A 20,978-nucleotide genomic window follows, 5' to 3' on the forward strand; every position below is an offset into this window, starting at 1 on the left:
GGGATGGATGGAGGGGGGGAGAGAGAGGGGGATGGATGGAGGGAGGGAGAGGGGGATGGATGGAGGGAGGGAGGGAGGGAGAGGGGGATGGATGGAGGAAGGGAGAGGGGGATGGATGGAGGGAGGGAGGGAGGGAGAGGGAGAGAGGGCTGGAGGTGGGCAGTATAATATGGATGTAGTGAGGGAGGGATGGAGGGTGTCCAGCAGGGGGTAGAGGATGGAGAAATGCTTTCCATCTCAGTTTTCATAGTGTTCGGGGTGTGTATGCGTGTTCACGGGGGGGTGTCAAAGACGTGACCCTTGTCTCCCCTTGTGTTGCTTTTCCCCGGATCTCTGGATATAGCCATCCCATATCCATCCTCAGCTGTCACAAGGAGTGTGTGCACGCGCGCGCGCGCGCGTGTGTGTGTGTGTGTGTGTGTGTCTGTGTGTCTGTGCACGCGTGCATGTGTTTACTGTATGTTGAATGTCTCCATTGTATATTTTATTTGTATGTTTCTTTAAAAAGAAAACTACTATTTCCACTGCCTATGAGCCAACTCGGATGATCGAGATCAGTTTCACTTTCAATTTGTTTCCATAACCGTCTCAATTAAAATGGAACTGACCTAGATCTTGTCCTTTTTCTCATAGCGCCAACACAAACCCTTACCGCTCTTAAGACGGGACAGCCAGACGATTGCTGTCTGGACTGCTACATGCTCACTGAAATATGCATGCGCCGTGCTCCCGCAGCAAAACACAATGCATCTCCTCACTGGAAGACGTCATAAATAGTAAATGGTAAACGGTTTAATTTATATAGCGCAATTATCCAAATCGCTTTACAATGTGCATTACATTCAACCATTCAGACACACTCACACAGATGGCGAAGAAAACCATGCAAAGCAGCACCAGCCTGCTCGTCGGGAGCAGTTAATGGTTAAGTGTCTCACTCGAGGACACTTGGACACAAAACCATGGGGGTCTCTATAACTCCTGAGCCAGTCAGCCTGGGGACAGCACAAGTGGGTCACTGAGCACAGGGACCTGGCTGGGCACTAAAAGACACTAAAAAGCAACACCCTGACATGGACGCCACATTAACCGTGTTGTGTGAAGCCGTGAACAAACTAACTTTTTCAATTTGTTGCAATGCATTGTGAGCTTGCGACCAGCTATTTGTCATACGATGAATAGAGCTGCATATAGGGAGGGCTTAAGTGGTTAGGTAGCCCAATGGCTTGGAGCACTAACCTGACCACAATGTCCCTGGGGTCATTCCAATTTCCTACCGGCAGAACTGTTGCCTATGATTCCTCTTGTCTACAATGTCCTCTGACAATGAAAACAGAAATGCCTTGAATTCAATGACCTGTAATATATGAAAAATGCAGCCTTTTTATCTTTTCTTTTTTGTTGTTTCTTTTGTCTCTTGCTTTGTTTTTTCCTTTTTCTTTTTGTACTCTTTTCCTTGTCCTTTTTCTTTCCGTTTGTTCTCATTGTCTTTTTTCTTTAAGTGAAAAAAAAAACAGAAATGCCTAGAATGAATCATCTTTATAGCTTTTAGAGCCACACTTAAGGCAATTTCCAGATTAAAGCTTGCCAAACCTTGTACAAGAAAATTGAGTCTTTAAGAAATACATAAAATGTTTTGGGCATTTAATTTAATTGCATATTCCGTGCATAAAGGCAAAAGTCAGTGACAAAAACCAGGAAGTATAGAGGGTTTAGTCAGCATACAGTGTGTAGTCAGGTTTAGTCAGTGTACAGTGTGTAGTCAGGTTTAGTCAGTGTACAGTGTGTAGTCAGGTTTAGTCAGTGTACAGTGTGTAGTCAGGTTTAGTCAGTGTAGTGTGTAGTCAGGTTTAGTCAGTGTACAGTGTGTAGTCAGGTTTAGTCAGTGTACAGTGTGTAGTCAGGTTTAGTCAGTGTACAGTGTGTAGTCAGGTTTAGTCAGTGTAGTGTGTAGTCAGGTTTAGTCAGTGTAGTGTGTAGTCAGGTTTAGTCAGTGTACAGTGTGTAGTCAGGTTTAGTCAGTGTACAGTGTGTAGTCAGGTTTAGTCAGTGTACAGTGTGTAGTCAGGTTTAGTCAGTGTACAGTGTGTAGTCAGGTTTAGTCAGTGTACAGTGTGTAGTCAGGATTAGTCAGTGTACAGTGTGTAGTCAGGTTTAGTCAGTGTAGTGTGTAGTCAGGTTTAGTCAGTGTACAGTGTGTAGTCAGGTTTAGTCAGTGTACAGTGTGTAGTCAGGTTTAGTCAGTGTACAGTGTGTAGTCAGGTTTAGTCAGTGTAGTGTGTAGTCAGGTTTAGTCAGTGTAGTGTGTAGTCAGGTTTAGTCAGTGTAGTGTGTAGTCAGGTTTAGTCAGTGTACAGTGTGTAGTCAGGTTTAGTCAGTGTACAGTGTGTAGTCAGGTTTAGTCAGTGTACAGTGTGTACAACAGAGTTCACACTGAGTCCAGGACTACTCTGCCAATGCCAGGACCTCTGCAGGTGTGGGGAGTATTGAGCTTCAGACCACTGGGGGCCAATGTAATTCTAATACTGGGTCTTAAAGTGATTTGAGTGTTCCAGAATGGAAAAGAACAGCATGGGATACATTAGAATTAGAAAGGATAAAATACAGAGCAGCAGAGTATACCGTATATACTGTACACAGAGTATACACAGAGCTTTAGCGCTGACTAGTGTCCACCATCTCCAGAAGCTCAGGGCCAGTAAACCGTGCCCAAACGCAACCATGCACGCACTTGTCTTGAACACACACATGCACAGCAATTAACATATCGCTGTGCATGTGTGTGTGTGACGGACAGGTGCAGGAATATATGGTATCTGAGTCAGTGACACGCACACACACACACACACACACACACACACACAGACACACACACACACACACACACACACACACACACACACACACACACACACACACACACACACACACACACACACACACACACACACACACACACACACACACACACACACACACACTGCTACGGTGAGTTCCAGAAGAAATCTGAGAGTGGGGCATATTTTTAAATACGTTTTGGCTCCACATTTTTATTTGGATATGAAATGATGCAAACACCATGAGGTTAGAACCTCAAAAGGTCAGCTTTAATTTGAAGGTATTTTTAGTGGTATATAGAATGAACAGTTAAAACGAACGTTCCTCTTACATAATTGGTGTCCATGTTGTAGAATGCCAAAGGTATTTAGACAGATTATGGAGACTATATTCAATAAAGTATTCAATTTTAGCATGCAGTAAAAACGTCTTGAAGTGCAATTACTTCTGTAACCTCGATCCCATCAACCTTTTTATCCTTCTTCTCTGCCAGCCGTTTTTATTTTATTTTTTGAGATTTCATTAGTTTTTTTGTTGACCTCCTGCCGAGTGGAGGTCTACAGCAGGACAAAATGAACCACAGCAGAATTCGACAGGGTTCAGTGCTGCTTGTTCAAGGACACTTCAACAGGGCAGACAGGGGCCTTGAACCCAGGATTTCCTGATATAGGGTTCCTCTACCCTCACCATTAGTTACACTGTGATTTACCCCAAAGCAGGACAGACTGAGTGCACACTGGCTACTGGAAATTACTTCAAAAGTAATATATAGCGTAAGAAAAAAATACTTCCTTTAGAATGTCATGGATATGTTGTTTGGGTAAAACAGAACTGCTGGTCATTCATAGTTTCTTATCTTTAAAGTTTGAAGCAGGGTCATATAACAATTTAAAGCTGCTCTGAAGAGTTGTTTATTTACTCAGACACACGCTCCGACATTCACACACATGCTGTACAGACTAGAGTCCCTATGCAGGCACTGGCAGAGCAACAGAGATAGAGGTTACGACTACGAGGAATGGATGGAATAAGAAGAGATTTCAAAAAAGAAGAAAAAGGTTTGAGGGTATGAGCGAGCTTTCTCTCAGAAGTGTTGAAATAGTGACAGGAGGCAGAAACATGGTGTAGTAAACCCAATGTGAGCCAGGCGTGCCGTGCACGCGCATACAGAGTCGACACACGCATGCACGCAAAGACTTACACACCATCAGACAAATAGTGTGTCCCCGCAGGACTGCCTAGTGAAGCCAGAGAAAGCACAGCCGGAGGTGATTCACTAACCTCTTAACCTGCCTGCGTGCGTGCGTGCGTGCGTGCATGCGTGCGTGCATGCGTGCGTGCGTGACTGTGCGTTCGTGACTGCGTTCGTGACTGTGTGTGATTCTGTGCATATGCATGTGTCTGTGCATGTGTGTCTGATTCTTTTAGAATATGTGTTTCTGTGGATGCAACGCGTGTGTGCATGTGCTTCAATGAGAGACAGACAGGGAAAAAGGAGAGAGGGAGCAAATGCCACTTTATCAAGCCAACACACAGGAGGAGAGAGAGAACAACATATTAACAGAGAGAGTCGGACAACTGTGAAATTAGCAGGGGGGGGACTGAGACAAGAGTGATAAGGTGAGGCTTCAGCTGCCACCTTCCATCCGTCAGTGCCCCTTTGCCATCACAACATAGTTAATATCCCATTGGGGGCCCAAAAGACCAGACAGAGCCCCCCTGCCCATGACCGATCTGTCAAACAATATTACCTCGCTGGAGGAAGTGAGACAAATAACCACCTCACGCAATGGATTGGTTTGTTTCTCTCTCACCACTACACACTAGTACACCACAACCCTCCACAAAACAACACCGCCATTTCATTTACACATTTAATGTTTGTGCTGCTGTAGTGTGTTCTATGTCTGTGGAAGGAAGGCCATACATTTTATCCCTCTCTCTCCCAATTGAGGGAAAGTACACAGTAAAATCTCAAATGTAATGGACTCGTAAGAGGTCCATTTGGATTTATACACAAGGGTAAATTATGGTAAAATCAAATGTATACAAAATAGATTAATTAAGCATGGCAACATGCATGTTGGTCCTGTCAAATGCTCCTCTGGATGTGTAGTGTGCAGAACACAGAGGGGCATGCACATACAGTAAGTGTATGTACACACTCACACAAAGACATGTACATTCAGACAGACACACAAAAATACACACTCATACTCCCCATGTCCGTGACTCTGCGTGTACACCCAAGCACGTGGTGATACACATGGGAGCTCCTGGGGTAGAGAGGGTACCCCAGGGCTCCTGGGGTAGAGAGGGTACCCCATGGGCTCCTGGGGTAGAGAGGGTACCCCAGGGCTCCTGGGGTAGAGAGGGTACCCCAGGAGCCCTGGGGTACAGAGTGGCCACATAGGAATCCAAAGGTTCCCGATTATATACCTGCATCCCCCTTGGTTAGTTAGTATTGAAGTGTCCTTGAGCAAGACACTTTACCCCAACTGCTCCCAATGAGTCTGCATCCCTCCTTTTAGCATAATGTGAAAAACGTGCCTCTCACCAAGTCCCCTCAGGTCATGATGATGTGTCAGTGAAGTCATTAATATAAAGCTTTTTTTCAAAGTGTGTAAGCTCAATGAGCTCATGTCATTAGAGACGAGGACAGACACAGACAGTGTTCCTAGGACTTAATTCACTGTGACGGACAAGGATCTTTTGTTGTTAGGCTTCAAAAGATGTTATGAGAGGGGTTCACACTTTCACACACAAATTCCTTCTCATTTGACAGATGACTCTCGGGCGGTTTATCAATCTGCAATTATGCACCTCTCTGTCTATCTCTCTCTCTTCAATTCAATGGCCATTTATTGGCATGGGAAACATACGCTTAATTGCCAAAGAAAGTATGGATTTAAAACAATTCAAACAAAACTAAGAAATGCATTTACAATCAAATTATAGGCCTACTAGAATAAAGAAATTTGTAAACAGAACAAAGCAACTTTCAATCAAATATATATTATGTGCATTTCTCTCTCTCTCTCTCTCTCTCTCTCTCAGATTAAGGACAAGAGACTTGGCTGCTTATTAGTTATTAAATTCCTTAGAGTCGGTGGCTCCCTGGTTACCGAGGACGACAGCTGAACAACAAAGGAATGTGCCTGTATTGGGTTCCTCCGTTATGACGCCCCTGGTTAAGCCTGAGCACAAAGAGCCATGGCCTGTATGTTAATCCTTCATAATGAACTATCAACTTGTCTGTGGCATGAGAGTGCCCGGTAAAATCCTTAGCGTTCATTTAACTCTGAGAGTGTACAAAATGTGACAGGTTACAGTTGTACAGTCTTTGAGTTAAAATGACTGAGAATTTGCTTTAAAAGGATAACAGAAAAAAGCAAAAGCCAGCTGCAAGAGATGTGTTTAAGACTGACATAGGCTACGTCAATCAACAGCCCACATTTTCTACAGCAGAATGGTCAGCATAAGTCATAAGAAATGTGACTTTACATTAGCTTCCCCAACTTTGTGAGAAAAGCTAAATTCCTCGATTCCTCGATTACTATTCTTTCCACTATTCTCTCCATCCTCTGTTCTCCTCATGACAGCCACCCACACACACCGTTGTACTCCCAACCCCATAGCTTGTATGACACATATATATCGCCACCTGAGCTGCAGTGTCCTACATGCAGCGCTCATCGCTGTAGTGTCTGAAATTACCTGGTGCTCAGGTCATCTCTGTTACATCATTAAAAACACATGAGGGGCTAGAGAATGCAAATGCATGCAGTCTCTCTCTCTCTGCCATTAGAAAGACACTCTGCTTATCCATCACAGAAGGAAGGCCTAAAAAGACAGTTACCATATTTCCTTTCAACTGTAAGTCTGCAGTCAATGGAATATTCATCTAGTTTGTGCACTTATTAATTCATGTATGAATTCGTTCGGAAGCATGTCTGCCCGCAGCCTCTGTTTAGCAGTATAAATTAACAGATTAAAGGGTCTCTCTGTCTCACAGACTGGACTGAGATATCTCAATGTGTCAGGTAGCTAGTTCAACTAGACAGATGAATGGAACAGAATCACACACCAAGACATATGGACAGACGCACACACACACACACACACACACACACACACACACACACACACACACACACACACACACACACACACACACACACACACACACACACACACACACACACACACACACACACACACACACACAGAGAGAGATCGCCCTTTACTACCATAATAATGAGAAACCCAGAGCTCCATCGATCCATCCACACTCCACTTTCTGGCTTGAGTCAGAGTTCGTTTCAACCCACCCTGGAGGAGCCCAGCCTGGGGGAGCCATGGACAACACCAGGGCCTTAAAAGGACCTCCATCTGGGTCTTCCTCCAGGAATATAACAACTTATTTCCAGCAGTCATTATCCCAGATCCTAATCATGGGCCGCCTTCAAGGCCTGGTTTGGCTGCATGCATGCTGCTGGCCAGCCAGGTTGGATGAACTTCTGCAGTCAAATTCGAGAATTACACTCAAGCAACTCGTGACACTTGACACTTGGAATTCTTTTGTGGAAGTGTGTCTGAACCAACCGAGGAGAAACCTTTTCTACAGCAACGCAGAAGGGCATGCAGCTACTTTGTTCCTTACGGTTTCCTTTTGTTTCACCAGTCATCCCAGTTCAGTCACCCCAATCATCAGAGGTAAAAGAAAATAACAGGGGGCCCCGTTATGAGACACACAGGAGCCTTTGCAGCTCTGGACATAGACCTGAACACACTCTGAAGGTAGTTACATCACAGATGGGCCTCAGAACAAACACAAATAAATGGAAGCGCTACGTCTCCTCAGCCCTTCAGCCTGAGTCTGACAGGCTAGTAGCAGTAATTTCCTCTGATTGACTGAGTCAGACAGAAAGTAATATCTTCCCCAGAGCAGCAGATAAATTGATAGGTCCTCTTGTGAAGGGAGTGGATGGAAACGGGCCAGCTGACATCACCAGGTTGGAACAGACGCCAGCAGAGATAAGTTATGGCTCTGGCTGATCGCGTATGGAGGTTTTGCTTGGAATGAGTAAAATACTGTAAAGATCTGTTTTAAACTAATGGACAGATTCTGTGAGAACTGTATGGACAGGAAGATGTGTCGCACACAACTTACAGAGTGCATATCAGCAAACACACAGTCACATATACCCGCACGCAAGCACCAATATCTCTGTCACACACACTTCTCTTTATAAAAAACACAAATGCATGCACCATCTCTCACACATTTATACATATACACACACACACACACACACACGCATATGCGCACACACACAAACACACACACACACACACACACACACACACACACACACACACACGCACACGCACACCCGCACACGCACACACACAAATTTTAACAATTTATGTCCACACAAAGAAAATTGCATACAAGGACATAAATAGTTCAGGTGTTCATGTTCAAGTTACATCCACAAAATCAAGGAATATGTCCCGATACAATAATAATGTCATGTCCCCCAGCATTCCATGGGCACAAGTAGTGTAGCCTGCATACATCCTACACCGGCCACCAACAACCAGTCCGCGGCGTATGTCTCAGGCTGGACCACCAGAGGAAACTATTTCCCAGTCCACTCCTGCATTGCCGCCCGGTGTCATATCGTTCCCGGTAGCGTGGCTAATCCCATGGGCCTAAAATCCACCCACTGGAGAAGGCCAGGTCCAACGCCTCTCTTCCCTGTAGCTGCTCATGGGAAGGTCTACCAAGCAGCAGTTGGATTATATCGCATCGCTGAGCAGTGCCTTGTTGTATGCAAGCTTGCGATGGTGTTGAAGCACACAGTCCACAGGGGTTGCAAATGCATCTTAAATCTGCACCCACTACATTAACGATGGTAGTTACAACGCACACACGCACACGCACCATCACAGATAAAATGGATACATACACAACCACCCAATCACATCCAAATTCAGATCTCACAATGGTATAATTCAATTTCATGACTATCACAGCATCCAGCCAGGAGGCAGCAGACTTAGTGATTGTGGCACCATGGCAACCGAGAGGCCCCATGGGTACGTTTAATGAGATGCGGGGCAATCAGGAGTGGGATTCTTTGTCAATGGAAATCTTATTTTCCTATCACCCTGCTACTATGGCCATTAATAACCTCAGCCTTCCCCAAGATGTTGATGGATTGAAATGGAAGTGGCTGTCCAGGGGAACAGTGCCTTAACGCAATCGCCACAATACCGACTGGGGCAGTTAACTTGACTGCTGCTGCTGCTTCTAACGTTACAATAAATGCAGTCTTGAACAAAGCCCTGATTAAAGCCAGCAAGTCATCTGCAAGTCAAAGTGTATTGGTATTATTCGACTGCAGTGAAGCCTAGTCTCTCATTTGGCCATTATCCTGTGCAGAATGCACAATGCTTTAGTTCAGAATGAGAATTAAAAGGGACATATGAGTTTGGTTTAGTTTTTATGCTGTTGAAAATGACATTTACATATTAAGCTGCTGTCCCACAGGAAATCCATAACACATCCATCCATAACACCATCATGTTTGACACTGAACTGGTTTGAAATGTATTGTTTAATTCTGGGAAAACAACCTTATTTTTAATATATTTTGAAAATGTTGTTGCCAAAGCAGTGCCAGTGGTCCCATTAGTGATCGCCTGTAGGAATACTGGACACTGGTGCTTGCCCGTTTTTCCTCCCGGAATTTTCCACAGTGAGGGGGATAACTTTGTAATATGCTATTGGCTATTCTTTTTGGAAACATATAAAAAGATACTCCTATGGAAAGGCTATATTATTTTACTTATATTGACCCTATAAACAATTTAGTATAATTTAGTATATCATAAGGTTTTGCCCACTGAAATGGTACGTCGTCAGACAATCCCCACATGGCCTACAACAACTTCTGTGAACTGACTTAACTGTAGTAGCTTTTCATAAATTATATTTGTACTTTCTACAGCTGTCTGCTGTCTTGAAAGTTTATAGTTAGAGAAAGTCCAGCCGTCTCTGCTGTCCAGCCTCTCCCCCCCCTCACTGGGGAACATTCCCGGGAGGAAAACGGAAAAGGGGTGAGTTGTCCTGTTACCGCTTGTAGAACTGGTTTTCTATCCAGTGAGTCCACTAAGTTTACTAATATCATATACTCTGTATCATTGTCTAAGGGACTAGTCCTACAGACCTATATACTTTAGGAACGAACACAATTGCATTAACTAGGGCTAGGCTCTTAGGACAGAAAACAGCAGTACCAACCAGGGTTCACGGAGGAACAGGCACAAAACAACCACTGGTCTGAGGAGTAAATAAGAACGCCAACACACACCGCTGGCATCAGCTGTGTGCGATGATTGAAAGATGTAGGGTAAATATTTCTACTAGCTACTTGTGGAGCATGGGAACGGGAGAACAAGCTTATTTGAGAACAACCTTATTTGTGTAATTCTGTTTGCTTTCATCCTGTGCGTGTGTGTAGCGTGCGTGCATACTGTACGGTGTACGCGCGTGCATGTGTGTGTGTGTAGATGTGAGAGAGAGAGAGAGAGAGTGAGAGAGAGAGAGAGAGAGACATGAGTCACTTTCCGATGTTTGTGTTGAGAAGTTGACTTCCCATATGAGAAACAAAAACCCAGGAAAAAACAGTTGGGATTCATTTGCACTCATTTTGGTTTCAGCTTCAACATTTCAGGGTGGGAAGATTACAAGGGAAGTCTCAACAATCAACATTCATTCATCTCTCTCTCTCTCGTACTCCCCTTTTGACTCTCTTTTGTGTTTTGACTCTTTCTCTATGCCCCCCCCCCTCTCTCTCTCTCTCTCTGGGACAAGGTAACAGTGCAGTTGTTTTTGTTGCTATCATCCTCATTTAGAAAGAGGGCACAGGGGGCATTTTCATCAAAGCCGGATCCCCCAAAAATGGCACATGATGAAACTCAAGAGGATGAGACAAAGTGGTCAGTGAGGTTGCTCAAGACCACAGAAGACAATGAATGTTGTGTACAGTAGGTTGGCGTCAAAGTGGGTGGCAGATACACAGTGTAGTTTCACTGTTGTCCATGCTCAAGTGCTACAGTTAGTGCCACCATTGCATCTCACTAAAAAGTGAGGATTTTCAGGCCTATAACAGCCAATCCACATCCTAGCGTGATACCATTTTCACAGATCAACCAGCATGTCCAGTGAAATGCCAATCCTATTGTTAAACCCAATTTTCACTTGATTTCAGTTGATAAGAAATGGAAAATATTAATCAAGCATTTCTGCCTTACAGTATTGCGACAAAATGGGTAAACTAGCTGCATAGTTTGTACATTTACCGGTAACTGGTATGTTAAAACGAAAGACCTCTAACATCTGTATGTATCATTCTTAGAGCCCTGTCGCTAGTGGGGCGAAAACCCAAACATGCCCTAATCACTACTGTCATTTAAAATTATATCATTAGAATTAGTGAATGGGGCATGAAAACAACTAATCAAATATCGTCCAGAAATCATCATCTGTGCCCCAGGGAAGCAGCAACAATATGCCAAGATCCATTGAGAATGTGTGCAAACTTGTTGCGAAGTACTGTAAAATCAGCCACATCAGAGCCAAAACTACACTGTTAAAAAGCTGGTCTTCACCCTGATGGAATGGTCCCATGGTTCCCAGAGTGTCTACTATAGTGCCTCCTGGAGAGAGGCAGATCACACCAAAATTGTAATCCACTTTTCATTATTCTTAGCAAAACTCAACACACAATTCCTTATGGATATGGTTTACTTTGAATGCTGAACAAACAAAATGTGATAACAAAAATGATTCTGATAACTGAATCAAATGATTAGTTAAAAATATACCAATATTAAGAAGACAATGCTCTTCTGAGCAGACAATGTGAGCAATTATAAGTTGTACAACATATAAACACATGCAGGCTATGTGCAGTTGCAGCAGCAATCCATATGGTTTCTGTTATAGAGCGGGTCGCTTTTTTCAGACGGGTGCCCTACACGCCTCATCGCTGTGGGAGAAACCAACCCCTTAGTGGATTGTATACAGACTGGAGGCTGAGGAGGCTAGCACAGAGTCAGAGCATGTGGAATCATGTAAGTGGATAGTGTAATAACGTAGGGGACCCATAGCTATATCCCCTTGCAGGAGAAAAAACGGGAGCTGCGAATGCCATTTGACACCAGATATGACTAGAATAACTATTGTGGCTAGGTACTTATAAGTGCCCCATGTCTCCCGTTTCTAGCCCTTGGGCACGTAATCATATCCAGACAGAAATTGGCAGCAATAAAAACATTTGGAGTTAGTGAGAAAAGAGCACTTGTGTCAGAACCTATTTATAACAGGACTGTGTATTTCCTTTACAAGTTGGGAAAGCTGCGGACCACTTAATTTCACAATGAGTTGGGCGTTATATACTATAGGTGTTATATTGCCTATTTGAATTATGGTGATTCTGATAGCAGGTTACTGGTATAACACATACAAGCGCAGTAGTATAGCCAGTGATATTCAGTCATGGAGGTATATTTGTTTTCATTCAAAACAAAACACTACAGAATACCTTCAACCAGAGAGGGGGTTAAGAATTAGTGAAATCACCTGGTGTAGTGTCAAGTTCAAAACCCTGCACCACACCTCTGTCTCAGAATTGGCCTGCAGTAGCCTATATGTTATGCATTATGTTACCACCTGGATTTGGACCCCGTTCTTGCACATGGGAAACCAAACATCTACCGCTCATCCACAGGGGAACCTCCAGGCAGCTAAAAGGAGATATTAGTCTTCTGAGGGCTACAGGCAGGGCTGCTCTGCTACATTCACACTACTTTGACCTCCCCTGATCCAGCTAGGCCACCAATCTAACCACCTGGATTCACACCTGGGAATCCGGCATGTGAACCAAGCACACCGCTCACCAAAGGGAAGTCCCCCTGGCAGGGGGGAGGTCCAGACAGGACTAATCTGAAACAATTAGTGTACATGCCTGTAAACAGCAGCATAACATCATGTTTGAGACTAGAGAGCCATGTGTGCCTTGCTCAAAGGCAGACTAGCCTACTACAATATACAATATTAACTCTTCACCAGTGACATTATGTAGTCAAGCCACAGCTCCACACTTGCTTACTGCTAAAATAGCTGAGCTGAGGTCTCTCCAGGATTTATTCTATCTATGCAGAGTAGACCAGGTTGATGCTGAGGGCCTGAGGCCACTAACTTCAATTCGTGGTGCTTCCCTATTTGCTGCTGGTTCTGTCAGCCCTCCAGAATAAATGTCCTCTCATCTTCTCCCCCTATAGCCTAGCCTACTCTCTGAGCTGGCAATCCCTGAGAGAAAACCAGCGACCTAACATTCTCTCCGGTTTAGCCTGTTATGAGTACAAATGTTCCATACCATAACACACACCCAATCAGAATTCCAAATAATGAGCTGGATCCTCGTGTTTTGTTTAATAGGGAGGTGGTGTCTAATTTAAAAACCCTAATATATGGGCCTTCGTTTAATAGCAATTGATCAGTAACAGTGATCAATATCAGGTTCAGTCCTCCACTCCTCCTTTAGCTGAGACAGCTGCACCAATACCAACCCATTGATCCCCTTTCCCATTGTAGTCAGCTCCGCATGGACACACACTGTAGACAGTGTAGTAGTAGTCCGTTAGGTTGGATTCATGCAAGGTGGATTCGGCACCCATAGGCTATATAATAATAGCCGATACAGCTATAATTATAGAAACACGCCATATAAAGGCGAAGGACACAATGAGACGCTGCATTCAATGCCTTATTGTAATGCATCATATCATAGCTCTACTATTCAATTAAACAGTCACACATGAACCTATATCTCTTGTCCATAGCTCTAATTCCGTATAGCTAACATGAACCGTGCAGAGACGCACGGTGAGGAGAAGAAAAGCGCTGTCACTTACATTCATCTGAGCCGCTCCGCTGCTCTGGATGTGTGGTTCCCGATGTCCCCTCCGAATCCTGATGATTAGTATGCAAACCGGTCTCCAATTCCCCACTACCAACCACTCACTCACAGCAAAGACAATCCACCAGCCGGGCACAGAATCTTGAATGAACCGTGGCGAGCAGCTGCACGGGGTTTTTCTACATAATATCCACAATTCAAGAAATAAAGGAAAAGAACAAAGATTACAGGCAAAATTCCCCGATTTTCTATTCCGAATGATTGCTGGGTTGGTCCCACGGATGGCGGTATGAGCGCGTGTGTCCCTTGCCAGGTGAGCGCGTATATATATCCGCAGAGCAGAGCCGTGTGGTCCGCAGCACTGTGCCTGCTGTTTCACAGATATAACGGGGTTCTCTCTCCTCTCTCTCTCACACAGCATCCAACTGATGAGCCTGTGTGCACGCGTGTACGTGTATCGTGTGTGTGTGAGTTGAGACAGAAGAGAGGAGTCGGACAACCTACACCGCCACCAGCACCAGGCCCAGCCCCCCTTCTCCTCTCCTCTCTGGTATCCTCCTCCTCCCGTCTCCGATTTGGGGCTTGCTAATTTATTCGACACGCGGGTATAGCACAAAGAGGGGACGGAGGAGGAGAGAGAGGCTGTGAAATACAGTAGGAAGAAAAGAAGAGGGGGGGAAAAGGACCAAGACTGGTGTGTTCCTGTAGACTTTGGTGCCCCCCAGCTCCGTTTAGTGGAAGTGGTTTGTCTGTCAGTCTGTGTCGCCATCAGTCTGGGACATCAGGTGATTTTGATTAAGTGTTAATTAGCACCAGTCAGATTAGCACGAAGCCGACCTGCGTGTTCAAGTCAAAACTGCTTAAAGTTTAATCAACAGCATGTAGATAAACTGCTGAAATGTGTGGTGTAAATTAGTTTATACTTATATAATATATAATATTAATATATTATATTTTATTTAAAATATTTCTGTGGGGCATAAGCCAATAAAGTTTAGCATAGGGTAATAGGTCTATAGGCTATTTTTAGGCTACACTATTTTTGTATACTTTGTATGTAGTTTTTTGATGCATTCAGCCTTAGCAGCAAAGACATGAAGATCTATCTCTCTCTCTCTCTCTCTCTCTCTCTCTCTCTCTCTTTCTGCTGTCTGTCTGTCTGTCTGTCTGTCTGTCTGTCTGTCTGTGTTTCTTGCTCTAGCTTTCTGTCTCTGTGTGTGTCTCTATCTCTCTCTCACACACACACACACACACACACACACACACACACACACGCACACACGCACACACACACACAAACAGTGGATTTGCTAACACCAGCAAGATAGGAGTCATTCATCACCCTGGATTTTTAGGTCAACCCTCCACCTGCGTCACTGGAGCGGAACAGGGGAGGCGATATGAACGAGGGAGGTGGAGTGTGTGCAGTGGAGGAAGCAGTCATCTCCACCATTTTCACTTTAGGCGTACACACAAATTCGTCACTCTGACCAAAATTGTTCGTGCAATCGATCACCCTTATAGCTTATATGCCATTTTAAAGAGGGTGCAGACATTTGGGATGATTATCATTATCCCAAATGCACCACAAATCTATAAATCTTTTATTATGCCTGGCACCAAAGGGACCAAAGTCCCTAACCTCGGCTGCTCATGGTCTCCTGATCATTGAGCTTTACAAGAAAACAAATATGAATATAAGCCCATGGGGCTCAGAAGCAACGAAATGGCCTAGTTTGTTTCATGGATGTTTTATGCTTTAATTTGGCCTGAAGGTTAGTGAGGCTGCATAGGCGTTTTTGAACACATAGGCTGCAGCAAAGACAACTTCACATTTAATAACAGGTCACCATTTGACTTGGATTTCACTCCCAAGACATAAAAGATTTGATTTGCTAAAAGGGCATGCCCCTGGGAACAACCAAGCTAAACGTTTTACTGCCTTAAAAACACACTGACCCTTACATTTTGAGGCTATTGTCAGTCTCCATGGGTGCATTTTTATGTGGATGTACTTGTATGTTCAGTGTGCATCATGTGTATGTCTGTGTGTTTGCATGCATGTGGGAGTGAGCGCTCCATATATGTGTACGTATGCGTGTGAGTAAAATACACACAGCCTCTACTGTATGTTGTGTGAACTTTCTTGCCAAAGAGTTGCAAAAACACAGTTTTAACTAAGAGCAGATGACTGTGTAGTGACACTTCTGGTGAGGCTCCCCACGATGTTAGAGCCACATGTGAGATTTATATCGGAGTCGCACACATTCACAGGCTCTCATGCACATGTATGCAGAGGCACACACATTCATAAGAGTACCTCATTACTACATTTCATACACACGTACAGGCACAGGTAATTAACCATGCTAGTGTTCCTATTCTGGGCATGTCATAACTCATAATAGGTGAACAAAAATTGGTGATCTACAAGCTCACAACAAGTAGTTCTAAGCTCAAAACATGAGCGTGTAGATGACCTATTTCTGTCGAGGAGATTTTGGTGTACAGGGGGGGAAATGAGGGAGCCCGTTTAGGTCCCTGGTCAACGAAGTAGAAGTATACACTGTAGTAGGGTTTAAGCGGTTAACATCATACATGGAGCACAGGCCAATTGTTTTGGCTCCGGTGTCTATCCTGTTTGTGTGTCAGTTCCTCCCTCTAACCTCAGCATCCACACCCTGGCCCTGATAACCCACATCAAACCCATTCCAAAACCTTTAGCCCACCTCCCAAATTTATAGGATGTCAAAAGGCAGATAAGCCTTGCATTTAATCTGATGCCTGACATTTACCACATAATTATTTAAAACAAGTAACTGGAATTATGGCGCCCTATTGAGATTCAATTTATATGTGTTGTATATCGTTGCATTGTATTTGTTATGCAAGTAAAGTTTAACGTGACTGTTGGACTTCCATTATGCCTGTTTTATACAAGTCCATCACTTCCCGCCTGGCCTCTGTCCTCTGGGTCTGCTGTGAGTGGAACATGGAAACGGGGACGTTGGTGTCGTGGTGGTTGGCTTACTGTGTTAGTGGCTGTGAGGTCATTGGGAAATGCCTCGTTAAAATCTAATGGAGGTTCCTGTCTATTTTGGCTGAATTAATCAGAATTGACTGCATAGATCGCACGGCGCACGCACGCACACACACACTTTTTCTGGCTTTTCTGCCTTTATTGATAGTATCAAGTGAAGATGGGAGAAAGAGGGAGAGAGAGAAGGGGAGAGACACGCAGCAAAGGTCGTCATGAACGGGACTCGAACACGCAACGCGCTGTCAGGCCAAAGCCTATATATGGCATGCGCCTGGACCACTTGGCCAGCAGGTGCCCCACCACCAGCAAGCTTCTAAAAGACTATCCGCTGACAACCCCATGGACTATTGGCCACCACTGCTTCCCACCACCAAGCATGCCTGGTTATGATATGCCACATCTGCAGGCGATTCCAGGGTTTCAGACTGCCACCGCCTCCAAAGACAAGCGTTGATGGCAGCGTACCACCTAAATGAGATGCCTAGTAATCCTACTACAATGGAGATCGACCAGAGTCTGGTGGGGTGCCCACACAATTTTGACGTGAGAGCTACATTCAAGATGACCAGCTCAACAAGATCTACCCTGCACCGAATTTCTTTTTATACCATTGCTGAAAATAGTTTAAATATGTAATGTACTGTTTTTCATTTTTAAGTAATTGTATTGTATTGTCTGTATTATGTATTGTTTTGTTGTATTGTCTGTTTGTAAAAAAAGAAAAATGCAATAAATATATTGTTAAAAAAAAAAAGTAATGTACCTGAGGGAGAGCACCTTGTACCTTGTACCTTGGAGAGCACTTGCCTGGAAAGCCTTGCACGGGATGAGGAGAGTGTGGAAATCAGACATGGGAGAAGACCTTAAGAGGCGGCTGTTCATAGATACTCTGGAGTCAGTACTGCTGTATGGGGCCGAGACATGGACCCTCACAATACTAACAGGAAAAAGCCCTGGATGGAGTCTACACAAGAATGCTACGAATGGTACTAGGTGTCACATGGACGGACCGCATCAGAAATGTGGACCTCTATGGGGACCTATACCACGCGCCACGGACAAAGTCAGAGAGAAGGATGAGGCTGGCAGGGCACTGCGTCAGGCACCCAGAACTTGAGGCAAGTAAACTGACCATATGGGAGCAAACCCAGGGCAAAGCCAGGAGGGGAAAGAAGCGCACCACTATATGTAGACGTGCTGCTGCGGCGCGACAGCTTGGCTGACAACACTGCAGAGCTCAAGAACCTGATGTTGGATAGGAATTTGTGGAGGGCAGCGATCCAGGAATCCCGAGTTGGTGTTGGCTAGACGTCACTCTCGCAGCAACTCACTGTACCTGAGGGGGCTTTGGAATACAGCGGAGATGTCGTTAACATATAAGACAAATGCACTTGGAATGGGAAATAGAGGGGGAGAAATGGAAATTTATTTAATTTGAAATGCTACCAACGTTTTTGTGCACAGCAATGTTCTTTAATACTGTCCAATACATACTAGATAGGGATTATGTAAAAATATGACTCCCCAGTCGAAGAAACCTATGTGTTTTAAATAGACACTAGTGCTTTCTAGGGTATGATTTGGGGCCCTAAATATAAATACAAAATCAATATCAACATCGTAATACTGTCCAATACTTATTGGACTATAGGGGGGTGAAATTATGACAGGCAGTGTCTGCTGTCAAAATATGACTCCCCAGTCAAAAAACACTTTGTGTTTGAAATACACAATATGATAGATAGATAGATTTATTTCGGTTAATAAAAGGAGTACATACAGACGTACAGTACATACATTAATTTCCACTAGTGGTACTAGTGGTACAGGTGCAGGCTGAAGCCGAGGCTTATTGCGCCTACCCTTGTTTGAACAAGATTCAGAATACACTAAGCAGAATATCAACATAAGGCCCGATTCATACTCCTATTTTAGAGACGAATAAAAGTCGGTTCGGCTCTGTAGAGCCTACAATGTGAATATCAACATCTTAAAACTAAAATGTTGAATTGTGGGTTTGAGCTGACATGCCCTTTTGTTGTAAATGAATCAATCCACCTTAATTTGAGTGGCATATGCGAAAAATATGTTTTTTTCTTTTTAATATTCTTTAGGGGCATGTCATGTGATCTACCTGCAATGCCTTTGTGATCTACTGGTAGATCACAATCTAGTACCTTTTGGGCACCCGTCACTCACCAGACCATACCTGAACGGATGTGATGACTGCTTTGGAGAAGCGTTGTTGGATTCATGGTAGTTTTGCGTAGCCAGACAACTATTCCATCTCCGGATCTTGAACTACACAACCAGAAAGCAGTGAACAGAAGCTGTTATTTGTTCGCCATTTCTGTTCATGAAAATATATCTTAAAATGTCTATTTTAGAATTTTCATTTCTGATAAGCAGCAAGCTATATATGCTTTGATTATTTCAATTTTATGACAAGAACTATGTAAACCATTTTGCCTTTAAGAATGTACAATAGTAACTGCAGTACTTACCCTTGTTGAGTACTGTATGACACTGTGTGGGTATTTGGAAAGCTGTTTTCTTTGCACAGACGTCTTTCTTTGACACAGTCAACCAATAGAGTTGGTATTTTACAGGCATTGGGACTGTGCCCTCAGGGTATTCTTAGGGAGATTATTATAGCTTCCCTGCATCTAAAGCCAAACCAAGTACCATACTGTTACAAGCCCAATGGTTTCGCCTGTTCTTTCTCATTTGCTAGTGTATGTTTGTACAGATGGCACTAAGTGAAAGTACAGTTAGATTGACAGGACTGCACAATCTATTGATTGTTTTAATCATTTTTGAGGCATACATTTGTCATTTGTGGTTGGCCTAACCAGTTGCCTATCTATATTTAGTTTTTCTTTTCTTTTTTCCCACTTTTTTACAGAAAAAACGTCTACATATGTGGTCTCACTGGTCTGTGCGTGCGTATGCACACAGCCTTTGCACCTATTTTAGGTTCTAACTGCGAGGGAAAATAGAGGCAGAGATGACAGGGCAGGAAAAGGCCATTGTTATGCAGCTCTCTGAGCACAACCACTTCCCCAGAGCTTTGAGGAATGATGTCACACCTAACCTATCCCACATCCAAATGGAAATATGTCAAGTTGAAATGGAGCTGGAGTTATCAGTCTGTATTCCCCCAAATCCACCATCATTAAGTCCTCTTTTATTGCTCCGCTTGGGTTCATACATGCTAATTTTAAGCTTCATAATCTAAACCTTATCCGAAACTGTTCCATTTACATAATGTGCTTATGGGAAATGCAGAAACGTTTCTTTTAGCTTTTAAACTTTTAGCTGAACTACAGAGGTTTTCCCTATGAGGCAGCAAACTTGTCAAAATTGTTAGCTGCACGAGGCCTAGCAATACAGTTGAACATTTGCTGAGATACGTATCTAATATTCAAGCATGGAGGTCATACGTTTTCTCTTATCAAACTGTAATCTGGATGGAGAGCAAGAAAACAGGAAGGCAGCAGGCCAGTTTCTCATATTCAGCTTAATATCAGAGTTGGAGATTGAAGTTGAACAGTTCCTCTGACGAGCTTCCAGCTTTTGTAAGATGAGGAAACCTCTGCGTCACAATCTGACAGAAGGTTGTTTATAATGATAAAAAGATCATTATGCTCACCTCTATGGCAGATAACTATTATTATTCTTTACACTGAAATGACAGCCTAGAAGTTAAATAGCCTGCTTGGGACTAGAAAGTCAAAGTCCCTGTCTCCTATTCAAATTGGGGGATGCCAAATCTGTTACTTATTTCCTCAACAGCAAATTGAGCATTGCTTTGTCTTTGAGCAAGGTGCATGTGGTCCCCAACGGCTGACTATTCTTAATCACCCACCTGCTGATGTGAACGTGTTTATTTAAGTCAATGTGAAGCAGAACATTTCTGGGGGGAGAAGCATGCATTCTCAGCATCACCTATAATGTACCTGCATAAAAATAGAAATAACCTATGCAACAGCTGATGCCGCATTGTTCACTATACGTAGCTGACACACAGCTGGTATTTTGTGCACAAAGGCACCGACTTACTGTACCTCTCTTATCAAAATACTTTAAAAAAATCGAGTGTGATC

At 43.7% G+C, this 20,978-nt stretch overlaps 1 protein-coding gene across 1 annotated transcript in view; it reads right to left on the reverse strand.

The window, feature by feature from the left end:
- Nucleotides 1–14,292, reverse strand: part of dchs1b (dachsous cadherin-related 1b) — a 127,843-nt gene extending 113,551 nt beyond the window's left edge. The window contains exon 1 of the mRNA XM_080779746.1: nt 13,828–14,292. The gene's annotated coding sequence lies outside the window, so the exon portion shown is untranslated. The remainder of the gene's footprint in view (nt 1–13,827) is intronic.
- Between the last annotated feature and the right edge of the window lie 6,686 nt (nt 14,293–20,978).

The sequence above is a fragment of the Protomyctophum bolini genome (assembly GCF_963924005.1).
Source record: "Protomyctophum bolini genome assembly, chromosome: 13".
In the NCBI taxonomy this organism is placed as follows: Eukaryota; Metazoa; Chordata; class Actinopteri; order Myctophiformes; family Myctophidae; genus Protomyctophum; species Protomyctophum bolini.